General features: G+C 36.6%; 1 protein-coding gene across 4 annotated transcripts in view; it reads right to left on the bottom strand.

Annotated features, from left to right (window-relative positions):
• The window catches only part of LOC136840133 (WAS/WASL-interacting protein family member 1-like), a 79,930-nt gene that overhangs the window by 25,419 nt on the left and 31,423 nt on the right, over positions 1–23,088 (bottom strand). The window contains exon 1 of one of the 4 annotated variants that reach the window (XM_067106545.1): positions 14,275–14,358. The exons of 2 other annotated variants lie outside the window; for them this stretch is intronic. The gene's annotated coding sequence lies outside the window, so the exon portion shown is untranslated. Of the gene's footprint in view, positions 1–14,274; positions 14,359–23,088 lie in introns of those variants that run through there. One more of the 4 variants, XM_067106547.1, reaches the window with a different exon arrangement.

The raw sequence follows: 23,088 nt of genomic DNA, 5'->3' as shown, positions 1-23,088 counted from the left end.
TTACGTACTACTGTATCCGGGATTATGCGAAGCAAGATTTGAAGAGTTACATCTCTTGATCTTGGCCGGAAGGACATGTCCAAGTCATCTTTACGCATACATATATATTATATACATACATACATACATACATACAGCAAATCACTGGAGACGTGTGATGATCATATATGCATCACCCAGGAGAAAGGTGAAAAGAAATGACTTGAATCAAGCGCTTTCATGTATTTCTACACCTCACCAGGGTTGTACCTGAACCCTGATGAGATGTAGAAATACATGAAAGCGCTTGGTTCAAGTCATTTCTTTTTTCACCTTTCTCCTGGCTGATGCACATACATGCATATATATATATATATATATATATATATATATATATATATATATATATATATATATATATATATTATACGCACACACACACACACACATATATATATATATATATATATATATATATATATATATATATATATATATATATATATATATGATTATTGTTATGAATTTTGTATCACACAAAAGTTCTGTTATAAACATTACATACTGTACATTCCAAATTCCAATCAACAAACGATGTTTGGAGGCAACAGTGGTCCAGACAAACCTAGATGATGATCACCTTCTTTCTCTCTCTCTGTGTACAACTTTGTTCATTTCTGTTTTAGGTCTCTCCTTTCTAAATTTTTCTTATGTGTTATTTTTATTTTTTCCTCAGTTTTATTTCTCTCCCATTTTTCGTTGTTCACTCAATTGCTATCATTTATCTTTTTCCATTTGGTTTCACTCATACTTTCCTTTCCTCACTGTCTGTCGAATTGATCTTCCAAGTCCCTTTCTTTCCTTGCGATGACTTCCATTTTCTCCCCATCTCGAATTATTCATCATCTCCCTCTTTGTCTCTCTTCAGCCTTCCATTATTTATAGGGACGACGATCGTATCCGGACTCCCTCAGTCATCAGGTGGACCTTATCTTCGCACCATCGGCCTCCCAAGCCCGGCATTAATCCCATAAAAGAAGACAGCATCTCAAATCGGGATGTTCCCAAGATCAGCCTTCGGCCGGAGCCCCTTCTTTCTCCCACTCGTCTAGCGTCATTAGCGCACTTTTTTTTGTTTTTTTTTGTCCCCCTTCTTTTTTTAAGTGGTTGTTTCAGCGCTTTTGTTTTTCTTGCTTGTTTTAAAGGGTTGTTTCTGCGCTTGTGTTTTTCTTACTCGTTTACAGGGGTTGTTTTTCTTACTTATTCTAAGGGTTGTTTCTGCGCTTTTGTTTTTCTTATTCAAGGGGTTGTTTCTGCGCTTTTGTTTTTCTTACTCGTTTACAGGGGTTGTTTTTCTTACTTATTCTAAGGGGTTGTTTCTGCGCTTTTGTTTTTCTTATTCAAGGGGTTGTTTCTGCGCTTTTGTTTTTCTTACTCGTTCTCAGAGGTTGTTTCTGCACTTTTGTTTTTCTCATTCTTATTTAAGGGTTGTTTCTGCGATTTTGTTTTTCTTACTCGTTTTAATGGGTTGTTTCTGCGCTTTTGTTTTTCTTACTCGTTTTAAGGGGTTGTTTCTGCGCTTTTGGTTTTCTTACTCGTTTTAAGGGGTTGTTTTTGTGCTTTTGTTTTTCTTACTCGTTTGAAGGGGTTGTTTTGCACTTTTGTTTTTCTTTCATTTCAGGTTGTTTCTGTCTCTTTTTCTTCTTTTTTCAGAGATTGATTGTGCGCTTTTGTTTCACTCGTTTAAAGGGGCTGATTTGCATTTGTTTTGGAGTTTTTGTTTCAGCGCATTTTTTTGTAGTTTTAAGGGGGTTGTTTCTGGTTTTGTTTATTCCATTTTTGCTTTATTCCACGTTTCTTTTTTTTCGTTTTATTGTTTGTGCGCTTTTGTTTCAGTTTTGGAGGGTTTGTTTCAGTGTTTTGGGGTTGGAGGGTTTTGTTTCCTCCCATTCTCTTTTTTTTCAGGGGTTGTTTCTGTGCCTTTGCTTTAGTTTTTAGGATTTTTCTTATTCCATGTTTGTCTTTTCTTTCTCTTATTCAGGGGTTGGTTGGGAGCTTTTGTTTCAGTTTTGAAGGATTTTGCGTATTCCACGTTTGTCTTTTCTATCTCTTTTTCAGGGGTTGGTTGTGTGCTTTTGTTTCAGTTTTGGGGGTTTTGCTTATTCCATGTTTCTATCTTTTCTCCGTTGGGTTTATCGTTTCTATTTTTACTGCTCTGTTTGTGTTGATTCACTTTGTTTTCTGAATGCTGTTTAACTGTACGCTTGTTCGGCGTTCAGAGCCGTGATGTAAATATATTACGTCATCTGCTTTTTATATTCGATTGTAATTATATTAAAAGTCATAAAAGACAAAATGCGCTAAAAATTTCACAAGTGACCAAGGAAAACACTGTTCTAATGCACAATAATACTCTTAAATACCCTCGTAAACGACATGACAGCTTACAAATCTAAACTGCTCGAAAACCAATCAGAATACTCGATATGCAGTTTGAAAGGAAAATTCCAAAGAAGTAGGTCGCCCGGTGTAAGGGACCTGGAAGTTATTTCTGTGGAAACTTGCGATGATAAATGGATTGAATCTCCACTGGAAGACTTAATATCGGATAATTAACAAAAACAGGACGGGAAAATTGCATGCACTGTAATTCTCGGCAACAGAATGCGGGGAAAGACAATTTTCTGAAGAGAAGGGTAGCCTAAAGGACCTCTCATTCCTTACGGTTCTGTGATAACTGAAACAATGGACAACTGAACCAATGAAAATTGAACCAATGGACAACTCAACCCGTGACAACTGAACCGGTGGACAACTGAACCAGTGAAATTGAGCCAGTGGACAACTGAACCAGTGACAACTGAACCAGCGGACAACTGAACCAGTGGTAACTGAACCAATGGACAACTGAACCAGTGGCCAACTAAACCAGTGACAATTGAACCAGTGGACAACTGAACCAGTGGACAACTGAACCAGTGATAACTGAACCAACGGACAACTGAACCAGTGGACAACTGAACCAGTAAAAATTGAACCAGTGGACAACTGAACCAGTGGACAACTGAACCTAGTGATACCTGAACCAGTGACAACTGAACCAGTGGACAACTGAACCAGTGACAATTGAACCAGTGGACAACTGAACCAATTGACAACTGAACCAGTGACAATTGAACCAGTGGACAATTGAACCAGTGGACGACGGAACCAGTTATCATTGGTTCAGTTGTCCACTGGTTCAGTTGTCCGGTCACGTCCTTAAAGAAATCAAATGGTGATTTCAAGCAAATGATAAATTACTTTCGGTAATTCACTGTAAGTGAAAAGATGTTTATGTGAAGCCATGCTTTTCGTTCGTCGTTATTAAGGCAATCAGTCGCAAGAAAGAGTCCCAATATGAAGGTGCAAAAATGAACGCAGGTTTATAAAAGTATTGAAGAATGTAAATGCCCGTTTTGCAGCTTTATAACAGTAATTTTGTAATTTTGTTATCAAAATTACCTTAAATTTCATACTCAAAATACCTACATATTTTACACGCCGATTTCCAGTTTACAAAATAATATATTTAGAAATATTGGCATATAACCATCCATGCAAAACAATGAATTTACAGAGAATGAATATTAACTAACGACTGGAGACTTGAAACTAAATCACCAAAAGTGAAAAGCAAGACGTTTCTCCGAATGGTTGGAGCAACCTCTCTTCTGAGGAGCAATCTAAGAACATTTCCATGGGGAAGGACAGGTGCAGATGATAAGGAGAAAACGATAGCAAAATTCAAGGCAATCTCGTAAACAAATTCCTTGAGAAGCCTCGGAGGAAGGTCACCTTGTCCATAAACACATGCAGTATGGCGTGTTTAAGCATCATATATGCCAACTGAAGAAGGCAATCAGCAGAAAAAAATCTGTTTTTAATTGTAGAACGTATTAGACACTTCCCACATTTTCCTATCTTAAATAAGGAATACGAAGCCGGCTATGTACTTGAGTGCAGATATAAAATAAGAATACAAATATAAAACACGGCATAATATTCACTTAACTGCACCTTGCGGTATACAAGGAGGCCTTGCACTGCCAGAAAAAGGAAGGCAAAAGAGTGAAACTTATCCTTATAATTACTCGGCTCGAGAAAAACTGGAGTATTCGGTACCAATATTACCGTTTACGAGCTAACTTTCGGTAGAACGATTAATTAATTAATGTATCGCTACGCATTATGCAGGAGATCTATATAACATATCTCTAAAAATCTATTTCTGACTAATGTTTCTTTATGGCAACGTACAACAATAATTCTTTTATTGGCTATCTTCAGCATGTCAGTCTGACCTTTGATTTTTTTATTTTGCTTTTTTTGGACATACTACAATTAATTACAATTGTTCACCTTTGAAATTACACAAAAATGACTGCCCTAACGTTTAGTGCAATCGCAGTCAGCAAGAGAGGGGAGTGCAACAAAATTATGAGGGGGTTGTCACACATATATAAAATATATATATATATATATATATATATATATATATATATATATATATATATATATATATATATATATATATATATATATATATATATATGTACAGTATATATATATGGATACCTTACGTTTTATATAGTAGGATATTTAATGGTTCAAGTGTCTGAGTATGAAAAACTTGTGTCGAAAAGATATTTTTTAGTTTTCTTAAATGTACCCGAATCAGAATTAAAAGACATTTAACTTTCAACTGGATATTTTGTATCAACACAAAGCAAAATCCTGGTTGCGAATATATAATCGGAACATCATTCAAAATGAAAGCCTGAAAATATAAACCAAAATAAACCATCAGCCAAAAGAGGTACAAACAAAAAGTCTGAATACGTAAGTGCAAATGAGTTATCATCTGAAATACCTAAAGGAATAAAAAAAACAAGAAAAAAACAAATAAGACTAAAGATAGCATTATCCCTTCGTCCCTTCGCCCTCGACCATCCGAAATCCGAAATGACTCGCGTACTTAAAGGATTAAGGCACAAGCGCTCCTCTGTCAAGGAGAGAGAGAGAGAGAGAGAGAGAGAGAGAGAGAGAGAGAGAGAGAGAGAGAGAGAGAGAAGTTCATGTGTATCTTTGTACATACGTACATCAGCATTAGGAACTGTCTAATGTGTACGTTTACAAGGGTAATTATATGCACATTATAAATATGTGGGTTCTAGCAAATGGATCAACTAGACAAAATATTAAGGTTTTATGGTATTGATCGCATAGATAAACTCCCCCTCTCTCTCTCTCTCTCTCTCTCTCTCTCTCTCTCATATATGAGTGTGTATAAATATACGTTTGTATACATATCTTTTATTCTCTTCTCAGATTAATCCCTTGTTTGAGTTCTTGTTTTTGATGAGCTTCTTCCTAGGTGTTTCTAACCCTCCCTATTTGTCTGGTCTTGAGAGAGATATACTGTATATGTGTGTGTGTATGTATGTATATAATATATATATATATATATATATATATATACACACACACACACACACACACACACACACATATATATATATATATATATATATACACATATATATATAAACATATATATATAAACAAAACATCTTTACGCTAACAACAAAGACGTTAACCCTTACCTAGCCTAAGAACAGAAAAATAATTATTGCTAATATTTCTCTCGCATTTCGAGTGCTGTATATTTACCCGAGTTGCAATTCTGTTCTCCAGTGGATGCTATTTTATATATTTATTAGACTGAGGGGTGACCTTGCCTGTATTTACCTCGTGATACGAGGGAGATAAAATGGGAAGCCTCAGGGCAGAGGTGGACCGGTTTCTGGTCGAGTTTTTAAAGAAACAAAGTATGTGATTTACGTAGCTGATCAGAAGAAGATGGGGATGGGGAGCAAAAGGAAGTACTCTACATAGAAACAGTATAGAGGACCTCTGAGCAAAGGACCTGTCTTACGAATATATTATACTAGGAAAAATAACAGAATTGAATGAATAGATTTACGAGAGTTCTTGGTTGTGTATAAATGAAACAGATGATTGAAAAAGAGAACGATCTAAGAAATTAAACAGCTGAATTCTAATAATACTCTAAATAGGAAAATCCGCAGAGGATCTCAAAGCAAAGCACCTGACTTACGATTCAACGACACCTGGAAAACTAACAAGTAAATGAATAGGTTTACCAGAATCGTGGGTTGTGCATAAATTGAAACAGGGGATGAAAAAATGAAATGTGCCCATTTGAAGAATCAAAATTGCTGAATCTTAAGAATCAAGAAGCATTACTGGTATAAACGGCAAATAGGCAAGCATACTTTTTTCAGGCATGGATGTTTAACAAAAGGGGAACTCCCCCACCGCCTGAGAGGCTGAAAACATCGAGGAAGAACCTGGAAACCTGTTTTGGTCTCCGCGACCCTCCAATTTAGTACAGACTTGCAAGGATGCAGATTCCATAACATGCATGTTGCAGGATGTGTAAGTTTGTTCGCTAAGCAGAGTCCGGGGGTCCACACCAGGTTTCCTACTCCCTTCAACACCTAACTACTCTTAGCGTAAGGGGCTTGTGCTGGCATAAGACCCGCTCACTCTCAGCAACCACCATCCACATAATTACAGTATAGAGACCAGGATGTAACGCTTTCTTACGTGCTCAATGTAAGATAATCTGAGTGAGTGAAGCGATAATCTTCTAGTTTCCTTCAAGAATATAAAGGTACATATCAGTAATAAACCAGAATAAAATAAAACCGAAAATAAAATTTAGGCCAATGGCCAAGCGCTGGGAGAAATAAACCAGTATACAGGGCATACAGAATATGTGTACGGCGTCGATCATAACTGCGATGCCAGAAACGAAAGCCACACTGCTACTCAATCATCTTATAAGGGCGACTCGAAAAGACGAGCCGAACTGAAACCTAAAACAACGGGTTTCGCCCAACAGACAAACATTTTTTCATCTCTCTCTTTCCCCCCCTCTCTCTCTCTCTCTCTCTCTCTCTCTCTCTCTCTCTCTCTCTCTCTCATATACAAGAGCATATATATATATATATATATATATATATATATATATATATATATATATATATATACATATATATATATATATATAGTACACAGGTATGTATGTATGTACAGTATATGTGTGTATATGTATGTATATATATATATATATATATATATATATATATATATATACACATATGTGTGTGTGTCAAAGAAAACAACAAAGGCGCGTAATTAAAATATCAATAAAACACCAGGAAGAAAAATAGAAATTAAGCTGTACCAAGAGTTGTTATATATTTCCCCTTTAAACGTTTTCAGTATAGCTTGAATTATCATTTATCCTTCCCGTGCTTTGGTGATGTGTGTGTGTGTGTGTGTGTGTGTGTGTGTGTGTGTGTGTGTGTGTGTGTGTGTGTGTGTGTGTGCATTAAACAGCACACGCTACACCCACCAATTTTCCCAGTGACCTTGCAATTATTCTTGCCAGGTAAGGTGACCGCAGTCTCTCTCTCTCTCTCTCTCTCTCTCTTGACTCTTCCCTTCCTGTTTTAACCTGAGACAATAACCTGGCAGTTCACCCTTCAACAAAAGCATCCGATAGGATGTGGCGACCCTGCACCTGTGTGTGTGTGTGTGTGCGTGTTGAGGGGGAGGGGGGGGGGAGGAAGGCGTATGAGTATCAGGTTACCTGGAAGATTAGTAATTGCTAGAGGGCCAACCTGTACCTTTTCCGTAGTGGTACCCTGCCACCACGAACCAGATGACGCGATTCGGTTGCAGAACAATCCCTCAAATATGTTAAATCACTCAATGGCATGTCTCTCTCTCTCTCTCTCTCTCTCTCTCTCTCTCTCTCGTCAGGCTATATCTAGAAATAATGTCTAAGATTTCAAATGACGCAGAAGAAAATTTAAGTATATTAAAACATTCCATTCTGATATCTTATGCTTTATGTATTGCACAAATTTAAATGAGGTCATATTATGCTATTTAGAATAAAAATTTAGTAAAAAATATTATTAAAATAAAAATCTAATTAAAAAAATATTATCATCACATAGGAATACAAAATGATTAAATAATTCACTGACTTTCTACTCGGAATATGCTTCGAAATTTCCCATGCATTGCATCTGATACAGACATACATTTATAATTCAAAATGACAACAATGCAATTGAATGAATTATCCTTTCTCTAACCCAACAGGCCAAGAAACCTGCAAGAACGATTTCCCACGCAGAGAGAGAGAGAGAGAGAGAGAGAGAGAGAGAGAGAGAGAGAGAGAGAGAGAGAGAGAGAGAGAGGCAGTTAAAGAAATCAAAAGATCTTACGGGAGTTATTCCCGGACTTTTATGACGTACTTAAACGCACTTACCGGTCTCGCCTTCCCTTTCTTTCCTTCTTTATTTAGTTTCCTCTTCTTTTATTCCTCCGTCCTTACTCTTGCTCTTTTCCATATATATATTTTTTGCTTCCCGTGTTTCCTCTTTTCCGTTTCCATGACTCTTTCCTTATCTATCTAGATGGTCTGAATATCCAACTTTGGATAAATTATTCGGGAAAAAAGTAAAGCTAAACAAATTGACTTTTTGAAACAAAAACCGAAAAAGTGAAACTAAATGAACTGAATTTTTAAACAAGTAAAAAAAAGGAAAAATAAAGAAATTGCTTTTTCGTTTCAAAAACTTCTAATTTCGTTTGAAAAATACAATAGGAGAAGGACTACCGTATTTCTGTCCGGAGTGGAGTCTCAGTTTCTGAAACCATCGCGTCGCAACGAAGAGCTCAATTTGCAATGCCGCAATAAAAAAATACAGCGAATAGTTGCATTCCTAAAACAACCAGCATTGATCTTATCATCCCCGCTCCCTCCATACACCTTACCCCTTACCCTCCTTCCCCCCTCCCACCACCTCCTACAATCCCTTCCATCCAAAAGACCTCAATCTTTGCCTTTTGTCCTACGGACTCATGTAAATCATCCTACCTCGTGTGATGGGAGCAGTCCTTGGACCTCGCTAGATTTCGAGATTTATAGCTGGTGATTTTAACGATGTCGATGGAAAAAAGAGAAGGGGGGAGGGAGGAGGGGGAGGGGGACATGTGAGGACTAAAACGTCCATTTTGTCCAAAAGTCAAGACCATCCTTTTGAAGGAAAGAAAGAGGGAGAAGAAGAGAGAAAGAACGAGAGAACTTTGACCCTGGGATAAAATCAGATTGCAACAGAGGTGCTGTAGGCAGTTGCCAAGTTAGGGTAATTTGTGTCTGTATTCAAAGCATGATTAATCCGTCAGCCACGATATTTCTTAAGGTAAAATAATGCTCTTTCTCAGTTACAGATATAATACAAAACAGAATGAAAATAAAAGGATGAGACCCAGTAAGAAAAGGCGGCATCAGCATAAGAAGATATTTCGGCCTCATTATATAACTGAAACACTGCGCAAGTGGAGAGGGAAAGAAACAAACTCCAGAAATGACGAGAGAGAGAGAGAGAGAGAGAGAGAGAGAGAGAGAGAGAGAGAGAGAGAGAGAGAGAGAGAGAGAGGGCCGCATTACTAGTGGAAGAAATGTCCTGGATGGCATTTATTTGTTCATTCGTCATCCTTATAACAGTCAAGTCAGGTTGATAACGCTATACACTTCAAGGCCGCTTTTTTTTTCATTATCAATAAACTCCTCATGCCTAACTGAATGCCAAAACAAGACATCTAGCTTCTGTATTTAGGATTTTAAATCGACTACAGACTTTACTTTGTTTATAAGAACGAGAGAAAAACTGACAATATTTAAATTGGAATGGTTTACAAAGATTTTTTAAGCATTATTGTGACTTGCCTCTTTCTCGTGTTCCCTTAAATAAATAAATAAAACAGAGCACTCTGTCAAACTCTCCCACACATGTAGCCAGCTATGAAGAATTTCATCCGCCAAAGCCCCTAAAAGATATCTCAAGAATGCATCAACTGAATTTGATGAATTAGGCGAATATAATCATTTGGTGTTTTTCTGGATATGAATAACTCTGGGCGGATTTCTCTCAAAATATAATCTTAATCGAGGCTCGACAATGAATATCGACCAAATTTAAGCAGATCCTGTTCATTAGTTCTTGGGATGCCTTGCTGAAACCCACACAGAGAGACGGATGAAAACAAAAGCTCTTTCAAACACGTCTGGTGGAGGTAATCAATAATAAACTAGAGAAAAGAACAAGAATTTGAGAACATAACGTACGATATTCATCAACTAATTCGGTACCCTCACTCCCAGCTTCACTTTGAAATGAAATTGAATATTTTATGAATAAAATACCGATTTATATCATGGATAAAAACACAACGTAAATCAGAGACATAAGGCCTGTTGGAATTACAAAAGAATGACTTAACAATTATAGAAATGTGCGTAAAAATTAGTCCCTTAACATAGCTAGAAAAGTGAGCTTTTTTGATAACGGTATGATGTGATTTTGTCTCCTATTCTGATGTCAGGGTGAAATTTTCAAAGCTCGGCTGTTGTACGAAAACTGTATTATTCATCCTATACCAAAAAGGAATTATATACCAAGGTCTATAGACCTTGTTATATACGATAAGTGCATCTGACCCGGTAAGGATTCGAAACTAAGCCCTTTCTGGGTTTGATACGTACAGAGTTTTCCATTCACTACCAAAAGAGATATATATCTCTCTTGAAGGCTGAATTTATAAGCCACTGTTCATCTCCAAGACATACGCTCGAGTCCTGGCCGGGTCAGACCGGGTATCAGTTATTCCCAAGGTAGAGCGAATTTGATATGAACGGGTATTTGTGACTCAGTATTTGTGGGTATGTATATGTATGTATGTATGTATGTATGTATGTAATATGTATGTATATGTATGTATATATATATATATATATATATATATATATATATATATATATATATATATATATATATATATATATATATATGTATATGTATGTGTGTGTGTGTGTGTGATGTGTGTGTGTGTGTGTGTGTACGCGCTTGTGTATTGATGAACAAACAGAGAAAACGCCATTGGCGGCGGTGCCATTCATTACCAACTTCGAAACGAAACTCAAGCCCGCGGGACGAGAATAAAAGCGCGCATAACTGGATACTGGCCCGGAACAAAACGGAAAAGTAAAAGTAAGCCTAAAACCACAGAGTGTCTCAGCGGTGGGAGTAAACCTATCCGGGGCTACTTTTGCTTCTCCACCTTCTTTCCCTGGCTGCTGCTGCTGCTGCTGTTGCTGCTGTTGCTGCTGCCAAGAGAAAGAGCACCGGTTTTGCATGACGTCGATGACTTCATCAACACCTCCTAGGCCGACATCGGACACCGAGACGCGGGAGTCCTGACGGCGAGGCAAAGACGGTAACCCGAGATGCGCTGTTAATTGGGCTGACCGCAGCGGAAATTGACGGGGCGCCTCGCTGACGCGGTGACATTGAATGTTTGTGCGTGTGTATGTGTTATTACGTCAAACAGGATATTCGTACAATGTTGTAATGAAAGTTTGATTTCAACAAGTTACTCTGGTTCTTAAAAGGTCTGTCGATCGGGACATTCAGTTCCAGTCTCCGTACGAGAGTAACAATATAATTGTCACGAGGTTATATCATTGAGTTATCGGTGGATGTTTTTTCCACTAAGATGACATGTACAAAATACCTTATACTGGAGTTGATTCATTTCATTCCTAAATAAGACAGAACAAGTTTCATTAGCCTGATACCTAGAGAAACTGTTAAATAACCACTCTTGTAAAAAAGCTTGTCAGTCATGATAGATTTCCTTCAAAGCTTCGTCTTAACAATAACAGACATGTCCACAAAACGAGAGAGAGAGAGAGAATTAAAATTTTTTCAGATGAAAGCGTTCCTAACCTACGGACAAAGCATTTTCAACAAACGGATAAAAATATTCACTAGTTCGTTCCAGTTAGTTACAAATAGTCACTCAATAACAGGAAACGCTTCAGATAATATTTAGGTACACACTTCTGAAATGATTAATGAAGCAATAACAGTTCTACATTTCGATAATGTAAAGCAAGTGATAAACATGAGAAAAATTTTAAGCATAAAAGTTCTTCGTATTAGAGCAATTAAAACGGTTACTGTTCAATACTCTTAAAGAATGAAAACTTATAAGTGCCCATAAAACTAACATAAAGAAAACTTACAAAATTATAAAATTAGATAAATTAAATAAATGCATGAGGACTGAAACTATTTTATATGAAATATTCAAATAATAGTAATTTTTCAATAGCCAAGATTTAAAGATCACAAAACATGACGACCGAAACTTGGAACAAACCCAACTGCAAAGGAGTCTTTAAAGTTTGAAAGATAATAAATATCAACATGAGGTTACAGATGTACTAAGTATCATTTACAAACCCAATTGCAAAGGAGTCTTTAAAGTTTGAAAGATAACAAATATCAACTTTCCTAAGTGATAATAATATATCCGTGTACACGAGTATCATTTACAAACCCAACATCATTTGACACAAACACACACACATGTTGTGGACACAAACATTCCTATATATATATATAATATATCCGTGTACATATACAGTATCATTTACACAAACAAACACACACACACACATATATATATATATATATATATATATATATATATATATATATATATATATATATATAAATATATATATATATATATATATATAAATATAGTGTATAAACACATAGCAAGAAAAGACTATTATATCAAGAAAATATATATATATCTAAAAAATAAATATATATCTATATAATATACATACGCAACAAAAACAAAAAAAACCTAAAAAAAAATAAATACCAACGGTATTAATGCATACGAACAGAAACCAAAAAAACCTATTTGAAAATCTAAAACATTCCCAAAAGCAAAGGTGAAAAAGAAACATCCTCCAAAGTGCCCATACATTGGCATAACGAGCCAAGGACGCCCCAAGGGAGTCTTGACAGGTGAAAAATGGATCCGTTCACTGTAACCCAAGTCATGTCATTACTGTCTACTTATCATTTGTCTGCCATTTCAGACAGATTGTGCCTTGCGACTCTTTCACCGTTTTGTCGCGTATCTTACGAGATAATATGAGAAAGCTGACATCGTAAGTCAGGATATTCATTAATCTATGGATCAATGACCTGCCTGCTTTTTGTTGGGTATTTGAGAACCACAGTCTGTACCTACTGTGTATGTGTATATATATATATATATATATATATATATATATATATATATATATATATATATATATATATATATATATATATATATATATATAATACATGACATGGGCATTTATTTTGTGTATACATATTTATATGTGCTTGCCCGTTTCTGATTACGCTTCCCAGACTCCAAAATATTAAAACAAGCGATTTTACTGGCAATATCAACCACAAGAATGAAGTGGAGCTCCTGGCATTCAGAAACTAATTTTAGTTCGGACACCTAGTAGTTAACTGACATTCTTCTGTGTTCCTTTTACGTTCCTTCCTAAAACCTTCAACCACCATTCATTTCTTCCCTACCTATACATTCCTCATAGCTTCAGCTTTCTCTCTCTCTCTCTCTCTCTCTCTCTCTCTCTCTCTCTCCAGATTATCTGATACATCATGTTATCCCAACACAGTCTATATGCTATTTTACAAGGATCATCCAATATCTTTATCGTAAGATCACTTCCTACGCCACGTTGAAATCTCCCATCTGGTAATGCATCCTTTTTTTATTTTAAATAAAGCTGTTCCAGAAATGATTTGTTGCCAGTTTTGGTAAAACATCGTATACATTTTTTATTATTATCATTTCAGCTCATAGGGACAAAAGCATTTTAACTTTTAAAATGATGTCTTTGCAAACAGTGTAAAGTAAATCGCAAAGTGAAGGATTTAGTCGGTTCCTTAGGAGTAACATAAATCTTACTTGGCGTAACCAAAGTTAGAGCCAACCTTCTCCCCGCTAACCCATTCTAACCGATACAAACCACCGCCTCTTTTGTCCTTACAGCATTTGCAGTAGCAAGACGCGCCGTTGCACGAAAAATATGCAACTTGTAAACCATGAAAGATTACAGTATACTTATTGCAATTACAGATGTAAAAAAAAATCTTTGTTACTTGAGGTACACCCATACTTATTACAATTTTGCCTTAGGAACGAAACTAGAAACTGCAAGAAAGCCGTGTGTGTGCGTGTGTGTCAACCGGTACTTACTCTGCCACTGACGATACACCTACTTCGACACACTCCACCACGACAACTGGAGAGTTTGAAGTCAGTCACGGCCCCTTTATCTCTTCGACTCTTCTTCTGTTTTTCTTTCCAGAAGACGAGTTGCCAACGTCTAGTTTCTTTGGAGTTCAGTTCGCAGGTATATTATGTCATCGTCGCCCTGACCCGGCATGAGTTGACGTGGGATTATAGGCTGCTAACTTTGCTGAAGAAGTATTTTATATTCAAGTTCTTTTTCAACTTACGAATTACTTCTATGAGCTCTATATTTCTGGTTGGCTTTGACAATATTAATTCTTTTGTAGCTATTCATATGTCGTACTGCTTTGCATGCAATCTGGCATCCATTTTTCTCTTTTAGTTTCGTCTAAAAGTAACATTAAAAAATGATTTCAAGTATTCTCATTTCTGGTTGTAATAAATCTAAACATAAAACGTATTCAAGATTAAGTAATAACAAAGAAATCATATCATCTACTTCCACTAAAACGACAAAAAGTCTGTTTAAATATTAAACGGATTAACAGAACAATAGCAAACCCAAAATACCCAAGAATTAGATCATCCACTAACGGCAACACGAGCTGAAGAAAGACGCACATACAGAGCAAGCTGCATAAAGCGCATAAGGCCCCCTTCCCCCCCTTCTCTCTCTCTTGCTCGCGTAATGGCCATTCTACATCCTCCTCCTCCCCCTCCCACTCAAGACGAACCCGGATACGGGGAAATCCGCGAAGAAGTTCTCGTCACGGGATGCAACAGATCGCCGTATCTCATCGTAATGACTAGTTGACAGAGATGACTATGATTCTCTGTTACTGGAAGAAGATTTTATCTCTCTCTCTCTCTCTCTCTCTCTCTCTCTATGAGAGAGAAGGTCCATTCAGTAATAACTATAGCTTACATTCTTTTCATAAAGACAACTCTAATTGAACTGAACTGAACTGAACTGAATATAGAATTTAGGCCAAAGGCCCAAGCACTGGAACCAGTGAGGTCATTCAGCGCTGATAAATCTGTAATTAAATCACTTCCAAATTTCATTCTTTGCAATGGGTGACGTTCTTCGCAAGTATCATAAGTTGTACAGTATAACAAACAAGAATGATGAAAGTCAGGACAATTATCAATGGATTTTTAGCCCATGCATAACGCTTTAGTCCTCTGATCTTATGACTGACTTGATATGGTTGATAGAGGAACCGTCCTATTTTAATTAGAGGTTATATTATAAAAAAGCAGAACGTATTCAACACCGTGTCCAAACTCCTACATACAACGCCTTTACATAGTTTCCTGTAAATTAAGGCTGTTGATTGCCAATACTATTTATACTCTAGCACTTTCTAGGTCTTTCTCTCCTCCTTCCTCCCAATATTCTGGATTATACGATCTTTACGCCAGTCTATCGTCGTCCATTATGTATACAAAAGACCAAACCATCTCATAATACTCGATGGGAATCGAACTTTTCACGGATATCCACATTTCTCACTCTATCGATCTTTTTCTACAGATACAACACAAAATATTCATCTCAATAGCCCTAACGTTTTTTTTTTTTTTTTTTTTTTGCATTTAACATCTCCTCGCTTCCATAAATCCCTTCATACATTCCGACTTGAAACGCTATAGACACTCCTCTTCTTGATCTTTTGCGTACATACATGCATATATTCTGTGACTCACCTCTTCTCTTGTCTTGCCACTGTTTGTCATTTGACTCCCAAATACTTACATGAATCAGCCGCTTCCATGCTTTCAATATTACTTACCCCATTTTTTTTCCCATTAACTCTCGTCGCCTTGCTCTTGTACACATTCACTTTTAACTTTTCCACCTTTTAAAGCAATTTTCAGCTTTTTCATCAGTTACTGCAGCATCATTTCATTAGCAATAATCACTGTAAAATCTCAAACATCATTTGCCCTATCACCACGATCCTTTTCTTAAAACAACCTGAGACCTATATCTACGGTCCTTTCTCTGACGTTTCCAACCACTCCATCCACAGATATCAAGTACTCTTGTAGACCTAATACATACTTGCTTAGGTAATTTAAACCTAATCAGTCACTCTCCCAGGGGCATTTTCTAAAATGCATACTTAGTTTTCATGATAAAACTTTTGAACTCTTATCAAAAAAATTGCCTTCTACACCATTAACCCTAAGCACCCACCAAATTATATCTACATTAATTCCTAGTTTTCTACGCCCATATACTGCACATACAACGTTTTACCTTTGCTATAAAACTATACAATCTTTACGCCAGTCTATCGTCGTCCATTTATCTATATATAAGACCAAGCCATCTCATATAATACTCGATTGGGATCGATCTTTTCACGTGCACGGATATCCACATGTCTCACTCTATCGATCCTTTTTCTACAGATACAATACAAAATATTCATCTCAACATTTTTTTTTATTTTTACTTGTATTTAACATCTACACCTCAATTCCATAAATCCCTTCCTACATTCCGGTTTTAAACGCCACAGACACTCCTCTTCTTGCTCTTTTGCGTACATACATACATATATTCTGTGACTCACCTCTTCTCACACCTATGTTTCATACAAAACACTTGTTCTGCACACTTCTCCCCTGTCTAAACCAACACTTCCTTGTCTGTTTTCTTACTCTGTAAATCAAAATCCTATCCTACACCTTCCCTTGCTCCAATAACTCTCAGTCACATCCACCACCTTTCCCCCTCTACAAAGGAACAAAGCCTCCCACCCATCCTTTTGGAACATTCCTCTATCCCAGCATACCTTACACATCCTGGTTAGCCACTCAGTCATTCTTGCATCATCGTACCACAGCAGTATCTTCCTTGTAATCTTATCAAATCCTGGTGACTTTCCATTCTCTAACACTTTATCTGCTCCCCCGTGATCCCCTCAACCCCATTTCTGCAAACAATATTTGTAGGGACAAGTTGAGCATGAATAAGGTTAGGGAGGTCTATGAAAGCAAGGAAGATGGAGCAATGAATACTGGCAGGGTTGGTGTATAAATGATTCAACGGAAGTTGTTGATTTACAAAAGTATCTGAGAGCAAATGTAACTGATTTTAATGAGAGAAGTGCACTGCTGAATGGGAGAAGCAAGCAAAATAACAGGATCCCTACCAAAAGCTTGGAAGAGAAGGGAAGTGGTTAAAAAACGCATAAAAGGACTGTTGGGCAACCTCTCCTTTAATGAACTGGAGTGTCGATACTGAATAAATCTGTGAGAAAACTAAGGCTGGGTGTGACTGAGATGAATTCATATGATAAAACAGGGATAAGACTGTTTGTGGTCCCTGTGTACTTGCATGAAGGGAATCCTGCAAAGGTTTTCTGAATGGGGTTTATTCATAAGCACTTTAAAGATCATCGTGGAAGAGATACCTCTCTCTCTCTCTCTCTCTCTCTCTCTCTCTAACTAACTATTAGAGAAGCTTATAGAATAACAAAGACTATATTTTATCAAAGAACTGACGCAATTGTTTCTCACTAGAGGATATTTGCAAAAATCTTTGAAATTTGGCCATTTATATCCCGTTATATTGTCTCATCTTTTCAATATTTCGCAAGCCAGATCGTTCGATTACGTCACTGCAGAGGTAGGAAAGAAGTAAAATCATTTCAACTTTCCCCCATTTGGTATTGACATCCCGTAACTGCCATTACAGCCTTGATACCAGCGCGCTCTCTCTCTCCTTTTCTCTCACCTTACAAGCAAAGTTGCTTCTTCAGAAAGTTGTTACACGACACACGGCTGTATTAAGTCTTCCTGGAAAGCAACTCGGTTCTCTGTCACACCTCCTGACCCTATCTCTAACCCTAACTTCTCCTTCGTTTGACTGATTTCTATATGCTGTTGCAAAAGATCTAACCTCGTACTTATCCTTATTTCATTTGCCCTCAAGAGTAAGGCTAATACCTAATTCACATACTTAAACTGTAAGAACTTATCACATGAGAGAATCGAAAATTTATGGAGTATTTATAAAATTACGTCACTGAGAACTGAAAATTGAAAAGAACCGATTACAGATAATCATGTGAACGATAACTTAAAGATAAATGACAGAGTCATTGTTAGAGCAATCAGTTGCCATATAAATGATCAAGGATCACTGAGAGTGATGACTGATAATGACCGAAAAAGACTACGTTTCTGAGCGGTAAGATAATAACTATCTGATACCAAGTGGGGGTGGGGGGATGTAAGCAGTTTAGGATTCATGTGAAGCCTAACAGTGGAAAAGGGCCCTGTTACAAACAACGGTTTGCAGCTAAGTTTCTTCAGCGCAATCGAGTTTTCTGTACGGCGCATAATCAAGACTTAGGCGGTCTCGGTATAATGCTGTATGAGCCGCGGCCCATGAAACTCTCAGCCGGTCGTGGTGGCCTGTGCTGTTGCGTTGCCAGAAGCACGATTACAGCTAATTTTAACCTTAAATAAAATATAAAATGCTGAGGCTAGAGTGCTGCAATTTGGTATGTCTGATGATTGGAGAGTGGATGATCAACATATCAATTTGCAGCCCTCTAACCTCAGTAGATTTTAAGATCTGAGGGCGGACAGAAAACGATGCGGACGGACAGACAAAGCCAGGACAATAGTTTTCTTTTCATAATACTAATAAAACCATCTCTTCATCACGAATTATTCATGGTTTTAGTCGGCGGGAAGTATCTCTAGACCAGGGCCCACTTATTCTCTATTTTGACAGCGCATTTCTCAGGGGGAATTGCTTCAATCATCTTTCTTACACCAGTATGACACTACCTTACGTCATTTTCTATCTATCTATCTACATATCTTCATGTCTATCTGTCTATCTATCTATATATATAAAATGTGTATCACATTTTTCTTATTTTTCCTCCCATTATTATTATTATTATTATTATTATTATTATTATTATTATTATTCAAGAGCGCACAAATTCATATGAAATCAAAATAACCAAGCTTCCATGGAACAGAATGGCCTTATATGAAAATATAAGATAAATGAAAAAAAAAATCCTCAGAGGACGTGCAGGAATTTTGTAGGATATTCCTAAAGGAACGCGACATCCCTCGTCAATTTAGGCAATGCTACTTTGTATGTATCTTGTCCCTGTAAAGTTATTTATAATTCTTGTCATTACTTTTCATCATTTCCTGGTATTTCTGTTGGTTCAAAAGAATACTGCAAATATAACAGAGATGCATCTGGGGAAGAAGCTATATTTTTCTACAGTATGTAACTCCGTTCAAATTAATATTAATATGATTATCATGTTGTTGATGAAGTTAATGTGATTTCATTTACTGACAGAAATCACAGAAGCATTTGATTGGACAGGAGAGGATGGTGACTGATTTAATCTGTAGTGAGATTTCCTGATGAAAGAGAAGGATGGTGACTTTAGTTATAATGAATTTTTTTAGCTAATTAGATTTTTGCTCAATATACTGTCAGAGTGCATATTTTGTCTTTGAAGCCTTTTGGCGAGAGAGAGAGAGAGAGAGAGAGAGAGAGAGAGAGAGAGAGAGAGAGAGAGAGAGAGAGAGAGAGAGAGAGAGCTAATCACACCACGTAATGGAATTTTCGATCTCTTATAATTTCCAAAAAATTATCAAAAACAATTTGATCATGAATAATGCAGTTTATACGTCTAAGGATTCATCTAACAGTTTCTTGTACGGGAAACTGTAAACAGCTGTAACGCTTATACTGTCCATTATCCAGCAGAACTGCGTCCTTGGCACTACCTTCGAAGCATATCTTCTTAATCTGTTTCAAACCGCAGTTTAGTAGATTTCGGCTGCTCTTATGTAACCTGTCACATCTGGATTAATTCAGCAAGGCTGTGAAACTGTCAATCCGTAGGACCACTACGACTGGTTTTGTCGTCGACAACACAATTAAGCATGCACTTCGAAATACTCAACTTAGGATACAGTAATATGTAAGAAGGTAAAAATAAATTAACAAATAATCGCCTAATGAGATGTTAGTCAATAAAATAAGTTGGCGAAAATTGGCACTCATACAGAATATATTTATTATATATATATATATATATATATATATATATATATATATATATATATATATATATATACACACATACATACATGTATGTGTGTGTTTATGTGTGTATATATATATATATATATATATTATATATATATATATATATATTTATATAATATATGTGTGTGTGTGTGTGTGTGTTGTGTGTGTGTAAATTACACACATAAATTTTGAACAAATTCGAATGAAGGGATAAGTACCAAATTTGAAATAGATTTATCACTTGGCAAATTTCAGGCTTTGATTTCGTATCATTAATGGAAACAATGAATAAATAGATATCCCAATAAACAAACAATTAAATAAATAAATAAATAAATACCAACAATCCACACAGCCCCACTACCTACCAAAGACCCAGGACCCCCCACCCGGTCCCATCCCCAAGTGCGAAACCAATAAAAGCCCCGTTCGACTCAGTGACGGTGTATCAAGCAAGATGAGACATAATACGAGAGATTATCGTTCGTAAATTTCTCGGAAATTTATTGAGCGAGGACAATTATTCAGATTTTAATGCTAATGTGATTTAGCAGAAGGATTTTCGCAGCTGGGCGCGAGACCGCAGATCAAGGATGCCACTTTTAAGGCTGTAAATGCGCGGAATGTTGTTGCTGTTCGGATCATATATATAAACGGGGTTTTTATTGCTTTACGTTTATGTTTTTTGTTTTGTTTTAGCGAGTTTATGTAGTATGTAACACAGGGTTTTGGCGAGACTATACATTCTGATTTACACACACAAATATATATATATATATATATATATATATATATATATATATATATATATATATATATATATATATATATATATACATGTATATATGTGTATATATATATATATATATATATATATACATACATAATTATATATAATTGTATATGCATATACATACATAGTGTGTATGTTTGTGTATAAAGGTGTGTTTGTGAAACCAACAAAATTTCAGGAAGAGAGCAACTATGAAGTGGCATAAGCTTCGTGTTTATCTGCATAAGAATTAACAAATTAGTGAATAAATTTTGAAACGAGAATTCCATCCTCTCCTGACAGCACAATGTAAATCCACATGACTATGAATGAGTCATTAATGAATGCATAAAACAGTCATATAGCTATGCCAGCGCAACCTTGACCCTGCAGTAAGAGAAGAACAAAAAGAAAAAAAAATCCTAAAAGATGCATTATAGTTTTGGGAAGACGCCTTAGTCTAAAATAACTTTTAGTAAAAGCAGCCACCATCGGAGTTTTACCTTCTGTCATTTGCATATAAAGAGCAAACGCCCACTTCATTTGCATCTGCGCCCATGACGGAAAATCGCCCGGGCGCGTTTTATTAACCAGATGAGACTCCACTGTGTTCTGGAGTTCCATTGTTCGTCGCTGGGGGTCCGTGACAGTACTTGCACTGACTATGGAGCCTAAGGTCGTGACACGGCCTTGCTCAAAGAGGGAGAGGGAAAAAAAAACCTTGGCCTTGTATTGAAGAAATAAAATAAAAAGAAGTGCCTATGTTAAGAGAAGTTGAATACGCAATAAAAATTTTGCACAAGTGTTTGACTGGACTGTTCATTCCGTGATTACCCCAAAGCTTATCTTTGTTTTCGGGCCTCAGCTAAGAATTAATAAAGGGCGTGCAAGGCAGATACCAAATGAGTTAACACAGAAGCCAGACTATAGTTCCCTATACCTCTGAACGAAGAGACGGTTGCATCAACGCATGCTGAAACGTAATATACTTAGGATGTAGAATAGAATATAGAATTTAGGCCAAAGGCCAGGCGCTGGGACTTATGAGGTCATTTAGCGCTGAAAGGGAATTAGCAGTAAGAAGGTTTGAAAGGTGTAACAGGAGGAAAACCTCGCAGTTGCACTATGAAACAACTGTTAGAGAGGGTGGAAAGTCAGACAGAAGAAAGAGAATACGAACGGAGGAAGAGTACAAGAAATGAAAGAGGTCGCAGCTAGGGGTGGAAGGGACGCTGCAAAAACTCTTAAATTATGCCTACAGTGCACCACGTGAGATGCACTGATGAAGAAATGAGATCAAGCTATTTTTATATCAACACATGCTTACCCTTACCCTTGCGATCATTCTGTTTTGATCCTCAACTAAAGGAGAATTTAACATATTCGATATTTAAAAGTACGACTTCTAGCTCACGAGGTGTCCATTCTAAACTATAAAATTCTCTTTATCTCTACTATTCAAATGTAAGACCGACACTTAATGCTGTAATAAATGATACAAACTACTCAAAGTCCCCTAGAAAATTTCAAATTCATATTATTCTATTATGAGCCATGTCTGTCATCTGTTAAAGTGAGAAGTTCACAGACAATACATGCATATCATATTACTCTCCCCTTCTTACAAAAACTAGACAAAATATTTTGGGTGTTGCCATAGGGATATGTGCAATCATCTGATCATATGAAAATTGGAGAGTAAGTACAAGCTTGGTCGCGTGTTGGGGATCAGTTTATGCAGGCAAACATATGAATCATTAAAATCACTTTCCACAAGACTTGGTGAAATGTGATAAAGACAGACTGAGAACGAAATACATATTTCAGTACAAGAGGCGGGACGAAAATTAAGGTCCAAACGCAACTTAAACGCTGCTCCTCTGTCACTCATGTTTGCAAATGTCTGGTATTTTTATGATGTATACAATAGAAAAATTATATAAACGCA

This window comes from Macrobrachium rosenbergii, chromosome 7 (assembly GCF_040412425.1).
Source record: "Macrobrachium rosenbergii isolate ZJJX-2024 chromosome 7, ASM4041242v1, whole genome shotgun sequence".
Classification (NCBI taxonomy): Eukaryota; Metazoa; Arthropoda; class Malacostraca; order Decapoda; family Palaemonidae; genus Macrobrachium; species Macrobrachium rosenbergii.
This window is presented reverse-complemented; position numbering and strand designations above follow the sequence as displayed.